At 43.4% G+C, this 13,078-nt stretch overlaps 1 protein-coding gene across 1 annotated transcript in view; it reads right to left on the minus strand.

Annotated features, from left to right (window-relative positions):
- Positions 1-13,078, minus strand: part of Hycc1 (hyccin PI4KA lipid kinase complex subunit 1) — a 156,499-nt gene that overhangs the window by 103,269 nt on the left and 40,152 nt on the right. The gene's annotated exons all lie outside the window — the stretch shown is intronic.

A 13,078-nucleotide genomic window follows, 5' to 3' on the forward strand; every position in this document is an offset into this window, starting at 1 on the left:
TTAAGTGTGGGGTGGAGGTAATTGTTTGAGGCTTTTAGGAAACATAGTTTCACTGTGTAGCCTTGAGCTTGTTTACTGCTTCTAGGAGTCCACTCCCCCTGTGCAGCTCAATAGGGCCAATATAATGTTGCTTAAAGGGTAAGAATTCAGGTCAAGCATGGTGGCACGTGGGTTTAATTCCAGCACTGGGGAGGAAGAGATCAGCAGGTCCCTTGAGTTCAAGGCCAGCCTAATCTACAGTTTTAGCAGAGCGGGGCTACACTGAGGAAATCCTATCTTTTTCCCTGTTTCCACCCATTCCCTGCCCCCCATCACCTCCTCCCGCCCCATTCCCTATGACAGGAATCTTGACAGGCCAACATGATCATTCATAATCAGTTACCCCTGGGATAGATAGACTATGGAGAGCCGGAGTGTGTTGCCCAAGGGACAGAGATAGGAAGATCTTCCTCCTGAGAATGACCTCATAAAGAACACACTGTTTCAAGGCCTGGGGAATAAGGGAGTGAAAGGCCAGAAAGAGGAAGGAATCCAAAGACTGAGCTAGGTCATAATATAGATAACAAGATATGTATAAAACACTCATAGTATCAGTTTTACCTCCCATTAGCCATGTTGGTAACTGATGCCCTGATTTAAGGAGCCAGAATGTCTGGTGGGAAATCTTAGCTTCCTGGACTGTCCAGGCATTTGATCCATCACACACAACTGAATGATAGAAACCTATAACACAGATAGCTGAAGAGCAATCGTGAAGAGTTGTTGGTTAACCTCTTGATGCAACAGTAAATGAGATGACACAATTAATTCATTGCTTCCAGCAGAGAAGCAAGCCCTCTAGTCAAAGATGATGGGGGAGGCTTGTGCAAGAGGTATCAGCTGGACTGGCTCTTGAAAAAAAAAAAAAATGAGAGGAACTTGAATCAGGAAAAAAAAAAGTCAGGGGAGGAAACTCTTGATGTGCCTGGGAAACTTAAGAGAAATGGGCAGCACAAGCAGTGTTTGGATGGCACTGGTCTCAGTACGGCACAGCCTGGCATCTCTGCTGTGAACACTGTACCCTGAATCCCAGTACAAGAGTTCAGGAAGATAATATTCTTCCTCTGGTCTCTGTCTCCTTGTTAGAATCACTTAGGATGCTTTCCAAAAAATACTAATGCTCAACCAACCCAGTCGAATAATGGGGGAGCGAGGATGAAGTTAAGGGTATGACATTGGAACATCTTCCTAATGCTAAATTCAGACTGTGTGAATGGATTGACCCGAGAGACACTGAAGTCTAAGTAGACTTTAAATAAATTTGTTTTCTTCCTTCAGGAAGACAGGAAACACTATGCTGCCAGACCTCACTTCCTGTTCTACCGTCTGTAAGCTAATATAAAGTCAACGTACAGCTTCCTCTATGTCAAAATCAAACCAAAGAACAAATTTCTGTTTGTATCTACTTTGCACCACAACTTGTACACATTAATTTCTAATAATAAGAGTCTAATAATAAGTTAATTGCTACACAGAACCATTTATATTTTAGTAGCAAAATAGCAGAGGGAAGAGTGCCTAAAAGAACATTCTGTTTTAAAAGGGGAAGTGCTTTTAATCCACTTTATAGAAGTCATCATATTCTGGGCCCTTCCTGCCCATCTCAGCCAGTCTCTGGTGCCTGTGAGGACAAGTTACAACTGTTAAAACAGTTTTACTGTCCTGACAGCAGGTCTCTGAGGCCAGTTGAGCATTTCCCTGTGGTACTACATCCCAGGAAATTCAAGAAAGAGGGTATTTAAAATGTATTTCCATTGAAGTTTCCTGGAAACAATAAAATAACATGACTCTTTAGTAAAAAGAAAGAATTTTATTTTGAAAAAAAATTTTATTTCCCCCCAAAAATTGGGAAAGCCAGGCATGGTGGTGCACACTTCCAACCTCAGCAGGAGGGGGAAGGGCAAGAGAACCACCACAACCCAGAGCCACTGTGGGCTACACAGTAAATACCAGGTCAACAGGGGCTGCAAAGTAAACTACTGCAAGAAACAACCAAACAAACAAGAGACAGTGAGATTATACCCAAGTTTTGCTTCAATCGTGTGTTAAACAGGGGCTGCAAAGTAAACTACTGCAAGAAACAACCAAACAAACAAGAGACAGTGAGATTATACCCAAGTTTTGCTTCAATCGTGTGTTAAACATATTACAGTCTAAAAATTTAGTGTGACTAAAAAGGTCATTCAGGGGCTTTGCAGTATCAGAGGCTGGACCAGATTCCCATATGACCTACATATAACCTGGGGCAGCAAAGCTTTGGAGGTGACTCTGTACTTGCACCTTTTAAGAACTTGAATTGACAGTTGGAAGGAAAAACTCAAGCACAAAGTGGGGAGCTAAAGCTAAAACATCAGGGAGTAAAGGCTTCAAAAAGCAGAAGAGGGATGAGTTAATGAACAAAGCGATGTTGGGAGGGAAAGATGGTCTTGTGCAGCAGAGGGCACAGAAGACAGACAGAGCAAGTCACTGTCCTAAAGATGGGGACACCTAAGACCTGTATCCGGGGACCCTGAGATAGCCAGTTTCCTGTAGCTGTACTGGATCAGTCCACACAGTTCCACCCCATCTTTGCATCCCACATCTGGGAGAGCCATCTGCAGCTGTTCACACAGCCCCTAGGATTCCCTTCTCCATCACTACAGCATTCAACACAACTCATCCTGGTTGCTTCTGGAGAAAGCAGAAAGCAGATTCCCAGAACTGCAGCCTATGATAAGAAACACATTGAGGGATTGTCTTCATTCCTTGCTAATAATTATAATCCTGGTATTTGCCCTTTTGATTTTTGTTGTAAAGCAACTTTGAAATGACATGAGAGGGATAAAGGAGAAAACCAGTCTCTTGTCATGCTGGTGTGGTTCTCTAGGACTGAGATGCAGGCTTCAGCGAAACCGTTCTTTCTGACCTCGTAGCTTTCATTTATTTGCCTGCTCCTTTTATCCCAAAGGCCAGCCATACAAATTTGAAGTGATCTCTAATCTTTCTCTGTTTTTCAGTCTTAGAGCTGGCCATAGTGATATACTCTCACACTCCCTGACTGATAGCAGATCCTTAGACCCCCATTTCGGAAGGGTGCTGTCATACACCTGGGAGAAAAGACTTCTGAACAGAGACACCAAGAGGAATCTGAATAGACAGGCTTTGCTGTCCCCCCCCCCAACCCCTCCGCTGTCTGTTAGATATGCCTTTCTGTCCAGTCATACTTCTACATGCCTGTCCATGCTTCAGTCATGCTTATGCAACAGACTCCCATGAAAACCCAAAAAGGCTGGCTTCGGGAAAGACTGGACAGCTGAACATGGGGGCTTGCAGAAGTCCGAAAGAACCCATGCCCGCGCAGTATACCCAACTGCGTGGCACAGAGGCTCCTCCAGGCCTCGCTCATGCATCTCTTTGTCTACCTGCTTATTTGTTTGCCTTTAAATATCCACAGGAAGTTAGCAGGCATAGTAATATTTATGTTTCCCTGGGCTCCATGGAGCTTTTAAAGCAAATTAATCATGCCTAGGAAGAGGTTTTGAGAGTTTCAAACTTAAGTCTAATGATCAGAAATTTTAGAGGCCTGTATTTTTTTTCCTGGCATCTGAGCCTCTCAGCTTTTGGATCAATTACTATCTCCAGAAAGGAAAAAGGAAAAGTCAAAACTGAGGTGTATTAGAAAACACTCAGCTGATATTTGCCATACAGCTGCTTGCTGGCTTGCTAATGAGGAGAAATCTCCACACATTTTGGGATCATGGGGGATGATCTGTGTCGTGGGTGTGTAGGAGGAGAACCTGAGTTGTTTCCATCTCCTCAGATGGGTAAACTGAAAGAAGCTACATGGATCTCATTCCAAAAAGAACTTACCCTTCAAGGTTCCTTACACACTTTCCTAGAAATAATATCTGGGGATGAAGAGAAGGAGCTCCAAGTCTTAAAGGGAGAAGAGAAGACCTGCACTAGGAAGCAACTCCATAGCAGAGCATTTGTCTGTCACCGTAAAGCCCTGGGTTAAATCCCCAGGGCAGCAAGCACTCTTAAGTTAAACCGTCATTAGAGGAATCTGAAAGGGAAAATGTGCTTTCTCTTGTCTTTGAGTAAAGGGGTTCACCTTGATCATACTTATTGTAAGCCATAAAGATAAGGCTGAAAATTCAATTGACTAACTGCTTCTCTCAAGCAGTTTCATTTTCTAACTGAAAATGAAAACACCCATGTTATCTCCTAAGGTATTAATTACATTAGCCAATGTCTCCAGAAAGAATTATTGTTGGGGGAGGACTATTATGTCTCTTCCATAAGTTGTCTTTTTGAAAATATTTTGTGATCTAGTTTTTCTCCATCATACTAGAAAGGTGTGAAGCTTTATAACAACCTTATAACAATTATAATAACTGTGACAAGGTCACGGTTTCACAAGAAGACAAAGCAGCGTTGCATAAGCATGGAGAAATCATAACCTTTGTTTCTTCATGTGTTTTCATTTTACTAAGTGTTCTAAAAGATGTCTCATAAGATTTATTTTATTTTTAATTATGTGTATGTATGTGTCTGTGTGTGGGTATATGCATGTGTGTTCAGGTGCCCATGGAGGCATTAGATGGCCCTGAAGCAGGAATTACAGGTTGCTGTGGGCAGCCTATGGGTGTGGGAAATAGAACCCAGGTCCTCTGCAAGAGCAGTGTACATTCTTAACCACTGAACCATCTCCCCAGACCACAGTGTTAAGTTTTATAATCAAATAAGAGGAAGTACAAATTATTTTTTAAGATGAGGCAAAATCAGACTGTACATTGCTGGTTGTTAATTCTTCCTAAGTGAACTTCTGTTCAACATTCTTCCTTTTTACTCAACCAATGCATTATTCAAACTTTTCTAAAAGGCATTTCTCCCAGCACTCCAGAGGCAGAGACAGGGGCAGGAGGATCTCTGTGAGTTCCAGGACAGCTAGAAGTACACACAGAGAAACCCTGTCTCAAGAGAAGAGAGAGGAGAGGAGAGGAGAGGAGAGGAGAGGAGAGGAGAGGAGAGGAGAGGAGAGGAGAGGAGAGGAGAGGAGAGGAGAAGAGAAGAGAAGAGAAGAGAAGAGAAGAGAAGAGAAGAGAAGAGAAGAGAAGAGACAAGCACACGAAAGGTACTCCTGAATCCTACAGAGAAGCTGCCACTGATACATGCAAGCAAAAGACTTCACAGGGCATGCTCAGTGTGGAACTGTGAGCCTGTCCATCAGTTAGAGCTGCCAGTGAGAACCCAGGCAACAGAAACTACGCTGGTAAACATGATAAACAACGGCTGCTCTGAGGAAGTTGACCCGCGGTTTCTCTAATTTGGGTCCCCTGCAGTAATAAAATGCTTGTCCCGCAGAGGAAATTAAAAAACACAAATTAAAGGAGCACATGAAATGACGGCAAGCTTTCTTCCCCGCCTCAGTTTGATTTATGGTTTCTTTTCAGATTTACACACTTCTCTCCACAGCCAAAGGGTGTTGGGAAATGGGAAGCGTTCTGTTTCCCACCACTCTCTCTGTTCACAAGAACAATATATTGCAATTATGTTCAGCTTCATAGTTCACTGAGTGTCACCTTAAATGTCTCCAAAATACTTAAATATTTCCCATGTGTTGGTCTCTCTACCAGGAAGCAGAAGTAGCAAGAAACACACATCTTTGGTTGCCTTGCTGAGTTCTTTGCAATGCCCAAAGCAGCTGGATAAGCACAAACATTGGAGGAAGGGGTGGGTCATGAGTCCAGCTGCACAGAGAGGGATGAACTGGATAGTGAGGAGAGGCACACCCTACAGCAGCTCAGGGTTTTAAAGGCCAAGGGAGTCCACCAGATGAATAATACTTCCATGTTTTAATTTTGTTCTCATCTGCTTAGTCATCACCACACCCAAAAACTTATGCCAAGGATATATCCAAAACAGGCCATAACATGGCCACACAATCGGTTAGAAAAGCCAGCTTCCGTTTCTCCTTCCACCTATAAAAGTGACCCAGTTCATCATCACGTGACGTCTCCCAGCCTCTGTGCTGGCAAAGCCAAAGCGCATAATCTTTTCATTTTCTCTTCTTACCCCGGTGGAAACATGGTCTGGCCAGTTACTCTAGGGTGTCATTCTTGAAACCTCTACCCCTATAGGCTAGACCATGGCTCCCCGCCTTAAAGTCACCCAAGGATTTTGTTTATACAGTGTTGGATTTTTTTTTTTTTTAAGCAAGATTAGCTGCCCAAAACTTACAGAAGATTCGCCAATTATCCTTAAGAAAGAATATTGGAAAGGAAAGTGTAGAAATCTGCACTGGACGGGGCTAGAGAGCTCTGGAGCCTGTGGACAAGAAGACATGACCCAAGGCTGTGAAGAATAAGGAAGACCATTGAAGGAAAGCTGATGAAACAAAGCATGAAGGTGCAGCAGGCTGTACAGAGCTGGGTCAGCACCCCCAGCTCTGCTGTTGTAACCTCCTACAAGAGAAATGCAGGGGCTGAAGATGTGGCTTAGTGGTTAGGAGAACCGACTGCTCTTTCAGAGGACTGCTCTTTCAGAGGACTGCTCTTTCAGGTTCAAGATCCAGCACCGACAAGGCTGCTCACAACCTTCTGTAACTCAGCTCTGAGAGATCTGACGCCCTCGCTGGCCTCTGTAAGCACTGCATGCAGTCCACAGACAAACAAGTAAAACACCCATACACAAAAAAAAAAAACAACAAAAACATCTTTTAAAAAATAATATTGAAATACAGTAATGTGCTGCTCCCTGACCCAGCCCAATATCAAACTCCATACATACGCTGGGTTCCTCTCAATATATCTGTACCTATGATAAAGTCTAACTTATAAATTAGGCAAATTGAGAGATGAACAACAACAAGAATCTAATAAAAGACTAATTACATCAATATGCTGTAATTTATTACCACCATCACTACATTTATACATTGGGAGTTATTAAATAAAATGAGGGGTGCTTGAACAAGCCTGTGGTACGATGACAGTCCAGATTCTGAGATAGCTACTGGAGGACAATGGGCAGGCATGTATGGTATTGGCAAATAGATGCTTCATGTTCTAGTTGACAACAAGCAGACCAGCATAAGATTTCACTGTGCTGTTCAAAATGGCTTAAAATTTAAAACTTATATTGACTTATTTCTAGAATCCTCCATTTAATATTTTCATACTGCCATGGAGCACAGGCAACTGAAAAGTTGGGAAGCAAAACCCTGGGTGAGGCAGGGGGACCACTGTACAACATATATGTCAAAAAAGTTAAAAACCAAAACTACAGTTTACTCAAGGTCATCGATGGGGACACTCTGCAACCAAGTTAAAAAAAAAATGCCAGCCAGGCAGTGGTGGCTCACACCTTTAAGCCCAGGACTTGGGAGGCAGAGGTAGGTGGATTTCTGAGTTCGAGGCCAGCCTGGTCTACCAAGTGAGTTCCAGGACAGCCAAGGCTATACAGAGAAACCCTGTCTTGAAAAACAAACAAACAAACAAACAAAATGCTGACTAACTAAGATCCCAGTTGGATTTATTGCCAACTGCCATTCCCACCCTTTTTCCCAAAAGATCACATTAGTTTACCTCTACCTGATAAATTCCATGAGGTAGAGTCATATGGGACTTAGACTTTCAGCTCTGGCTTTGTCTGTCAATATCAGGTTTTGTTGTTTTTGGTTTTTTGGGTTTTTTGTTGTTGTTGTTTTGTCTTGCAGACTCTGTATGCCTCTTGTAGGTCTGGTTTCTCTGTGTTTATTGCCGCATGATACTTTCCTATATGAATGTGCTTTGGCTTCTTGGACCATTTGAGGGGACATCTGAGTGGTTTCTCATCCTTGGGGAAGGCACTGTAACAGAGAATGTCATTGGGAACATTCCTGCACATGCCTCTGGTCCGTGTGTGCACTTCCGTGGTACACAGCCAAGAGTAGAAATGCTGGCTGGAGGATCAGCACGATCTCTCCTTTACCAATTCTGCCAAATCACTTTCCAAAGTACTTGTACCTCTTACACACCCACAGTTGCTCCACATTCTTGCCAATATTTGAAGTATCAGTCTTTTAAATTCTAGCTATCCAAGTGGGTGTGTAGCACTAGCTCGTTGTGGGTTTAATTTGCATTTCCTTGATGACTAATTTCTACCTTTTCATGCTATGCTTGCTGTCTTAAAGTATCTCTGCATGTCTGTGTTATTGCAAATCACTGCCTGGCAGCATTTAGATTCAGAAGCAATAATCATTCATTTGGTCCCAATGGAGACTCACAGTCTATGTGTGTTTAATGCCCACCATCCGTGATGCTTCTGAGTGCTTCTTCTTGGTTGGGTGGTTACTCCTTGTCAGTCTTGGTTAAGCTGCATGGTATATTATCATGAGCATTGTGTAGAAAGCAATTCCAAGTGAAGAATGTCCTAGTAAGGGTGAAGGCATCAGGGTAGGATGGAATAGAGTGTGGAAAGTCAAAAAGATATGGATTTTCAAATGTTACAACTCTAAAAGAGTGAAGAACAATTTGTAAAAGTTCAAGTGTCAGTCACAAACATGGGGGGGGGTCATTAATAGTGTTACCAAGAACACCAGTTCTCATAAATGAGAGAAAGTTGAACTGGTGTAGGGTGGTAATGTGAATAAGAGTGGCCTGGGAAGCCCTTGATGGTGAATGACTCAGAACAAGCTCTCTGAAAGTGTGGGTAAATCCCTGGTAACATGGCATACTTTGAGAGCCAGACGTAGTTAATTGGCCTTGAATTCCATCTAGTAGTTTTGTGTAGAGGTGATGGGGAAGCAGACAAGAGGCTTGTGGTGGTTTTAGAAGATGAGCTAAATTAATTTCTGTAGCATCTCAATAGAGAGATGATATCTCTCTATCTGGTGGAGCTTCTCTATGCTGCTTCTAATCTTGGCTGAACATAGTGTATGAATATTCCACTTAAGATCGGAGCAGACAGAGGATGGGGTCAGTGTGGAAAAGAATAGCTAGGAGTTGGAACGAAAAAGAGCATTCAGGACTACACACTAGGCAAAGGTGAACAGTTAGCTATACCTCCATGAGGGGCCCCACAAACCACATGGACACCTATCTCAGTCAGACAGGGATGGTTTACTGATCATATACCTACTGAAACTCATTGATCAGACAGAGGTTGAGCCACAGCATTGAACATCTTCTCTGTCTGCTTATAAAGGGAAAAAAAAAACATAAAAACCACAGTGAGCTCAAACGCAGGTACTGGTGGTTGGCTCTGACTCAAGTCATTTTAGACATAAGAGTTCATATTGACCTTTAATTTGATGGGTCCTACATAAAGCTTTGTGGAGTTTCTTAAGATTAACAAACCTCAGAACATACAGAGCATAACAGGGGGTTGTGGTCTCAGCATGACTCTGCTCTGAGTCAAGTTATTTTTCTGTGTCAATGACCGGCAGGCATATTACAGCCACAATATGAAATAGCTAACAGGCATGGAACAAAATGGCTACAGCTATGCTGGGGGACAGGGGGCAGACCTGAACACCTCTCTTTAGCAGATCTCCTGCTGAAATCTCACTGGAAGGAAAACCCTAAATACAGGCAGACCTTGACTGAGCAGAAGGCCAAGGGCTGGTTAAAGTGTGAGGGGGAAGGAGGTGCCTCTGGGCTGAGGAAGGGAGGGACTGAAAGAGAAGAAAGGGGAGTTGGAAGGAGATGAGCATACAGTCACCCACAGAAGTCATCCATTCCTTAGCTTCCCCTAAAGCCAGCCTTCAACCTAAGGATACTTTTTTCCCTTTGTCGGCCTGAGCTGTGACCAGCCCTAATAAAACCAATATTGTGGCATACTCAAATTGCCACACAGCACCCCTGGACACATTTAAATGAATCATATTGATCAATCTTGGTGAGCCAGTTCTTCAGATACTCAGATGGAACGAAGAGTATCATCTAGGCTCATGCTGGTCAGATTTGTAGCACCAAACTGAATACCTAACACAGGCTACTTCAGAAGTTGGGGTTCATCTGCCCATGGATTTGGAGTTTGAATTATGAGTGGCATTGTGCAAGTTTTCATGATGTTGCTGACACCTGGCTTCACTGCCTCATGGCACAGATAACTTTGACAAGGGCAGGTGGGAGCAAGCAGTTTCGTCAATCCAGGAGCAAAGGCAATGGAGGTTGGTTGCAGCTGTGTTCCTCCAGTCTTATGGCAGCTGCCAGGACTTCCTCCCAGGCATGGTGACCTGAGCTCCTCTTACTGAGCCACACACCATAATGACCCTAGTCCCTCTGACAAGTACTACACTGGGGACCAAGACATTAACACATAAACCTTTGGAGGAAGACAAATAGATCAAACCCAAACAATAGCTGGCACACGTGACTTCTGTGGAATGTGTGCCCCATTATATCTGCAGTAACTGAGGAAGCTGCCCTGACTTGGGTGAATCACTCAGTGATGGTGGCTTGCATCTACCGGAAGAGAAATCTTTATCTTTGTTTTTCCTTCTGTAGGGAACAAAGGATCTGAAAGAGTGGACTTTGAGGACAAATAAGGACAGGAGATCTGGAAGGATTGAAGGCGAAGTCAGGGAGTGGAGTAAACTATAGTCAAGACACCACACCCCAGTGGGAGAGCGTGACCATGTCACTTGTGCCTCCTCATCTCTGCAAAGGGACGACTGGACTTTAGTCAGAAAGGGAGATAGTTCCTCAGGTGACACATAGGTATTTTAATCAGAATTTCTCTGAGAAGTTAAAAGTATGACAAATAGGAGACCTGGTGAAGCTCCCTGGCCTCTCAGAGCTGCTCACTGCCTCTGTGAGGGCTCCTCTGTCCTCACTTCCATCTGGCTTTGGCCAATGATAGACCCTTGCCAATGATAGACCCTTGCAGGAGAACTGCGACCTGCAGAAGAGAGAGGGAGAATGGGTTCTTTAATGTAAATGCTTGTGTCCCTTCTAAAATCTATTTGTTCAACTCTAATTCCTACCGAGGCAGGAATGAGGTAGGTTGTCCTTAGGTAATTAAGCCATGAGTCTTGCTGTCTCTGCCCTTTCACCCCCAGCAATGTAAAAACACGTCATTCTAGGCATTATTTTGGAGCCTAAATCATCAATCTGGCTGACCTTGACATTGAACTTCCCAGCCTACAGCAATATGAGCCAATCAATTTCTGTCCGTTGTAAATTACACAATCTGTGGCGTTTTATTACAGAAGAACAATGAATCATGTTATTTGTTCTTTGCCTCCTTTCTGCTTTGGTGTCCTGCATCTCCAAGGGCAGCTTCCATGTGGCAGCCTTTCCTTTTCTCCCCTTGATACCTCAGCCAAGCAGTAACAACCCCAGCTGCTTGTCCTTGGGTAATTTAGCATCTTCACCCGCTCCTTGAACTATGTCCTAACTTCTACAAGTAGTCAAGAAGTGGGATCTACTTAAATGTCTACCCACAAATGAATGGCTTAAAACTGTGACCAAGAGAGGATAGAGGCAGAGTGCGTGCATGCACACACAAGTGCAGTCCAGCCTTTATAAATTACACGACTGTCTTTTACAATAATACAGATGAGCCTGGACAACAGTATATGAAATAAATACAACACAGGAAGGCAAATACTGTACAATTCCCTTATTATGTGTAATGAAGTAATACCACAGACCTCAAGAATAGTAGACTTGGCTATTGGCTACCAGGCAGCACCAGGGACATGTGAAAATGCTGGTGGGGGCTGCTGGGGGCAGGGCCATGTTACAGTCAGGATATGGGCAGAGACAGATTCTGATGCTCTGTACTACACCAGAGCAACTATAGTTTAACATATGTTTATTTCAAAGTAACTAGACTTTGAATGCTTAACTAGGAAGAAATGATCAATGTTTAATAATAGATATGCTAATTCCCTTGGTTTAGTTACTGCACATCGTGTACATGTGCCACACTGTCACCCTGAGCCTACAATGAATGCAATCAGGTGGGGACTTCTTTTCCTACAGGAACTCTGAGTGACACATAAAGTCTCTCTTTGAAAAGAAAACTATGCATTGCCAACCTCTGTAACCACCTACCCAATGTGTGTGTGTGCGCACACACACACACACACAATCACACACACACAGAGACATGCATATAGACACTCACAAAAAGGCATGCTCACGCACACACATACACACACACACAAGCACAAAACACACACAGATACTCACACACAGACACACACACTCACATACTAACACAGACACACACAAAGATACACACATACACACACTCACATAATAACACAGACACACACACAGACATGCACTTAGGCACACACACAGATACACATACACAGAAATACACACAGACACACATGCACAGACACACACACTCACACAGAGACATGCACATAGACACACAGATGAGTAAGCATGCACACACACAGAGACACATATAGACACACATATAGACACTCACACAGACACATAAAACTTAATGATGCTTCCTGTTTCTAGAGATCGATGAGATCTAGAGAATCATGATGAGAGATAGAAAAGCACACGGGATTAAATTCCCCTTTCTTTTCCTGACACTATTGTCTCCTCCCTTTTCTACTACTTACACTATTGTTTCCCGCTTGGGATACTTCAGGCAGCAACTGAGGATAGCACAACCTCACACTTATCACAAAAGACAGCCAGCATGAGAAACGGCTGAGTTACTACCAGGAAGGGCCAAACCGCAGGGTGCAGCTTTTAAAGGGCACTTTCTCCCTTTCCACACCTCCTCTAGCCAAAATTATTGGATGTAATTGCAAAATGAAACCAGATTAAGCCAGCAATTTTCAAGTTCTCCCTCCCCTCTGCCTCCCAAGATAGATGTGATCCATTACTTTAATCTGAATACATTTGGGCTCAGTCAGGAGTTGGCAGGTTTTCAGAAGGGCTGTGCCAAGTTTTCATTTCTCTGCTGAAATTTACATTTTCCATTTCTGGTCCCAGCCTTCCTTATTCTTCTCCTCACCCCCTCCCAGCCCCGACTGCAGATGGAGGGACCTTAATCATCTGGGAACTGAGGGATTTGAGAAGCTAAATGCCAATCA

This window comes from Arvicanthis niloticus, chromosome 15 (genome assembly GCF_011762505.2).
Source record: "Arvicanthis niloticus isolate mArvNil1 chromosome 15, mArvNil1.pat.X, whole genome shotgun sequence".
In the NCBI taxonomy this organism is placed as follows: domain Eukaryota; kingdom Metazoa; phylum Chordata; class Mammalia; order Rodentia; family Muridae; genus Arvicanthis; species Arvicanthis niloticus.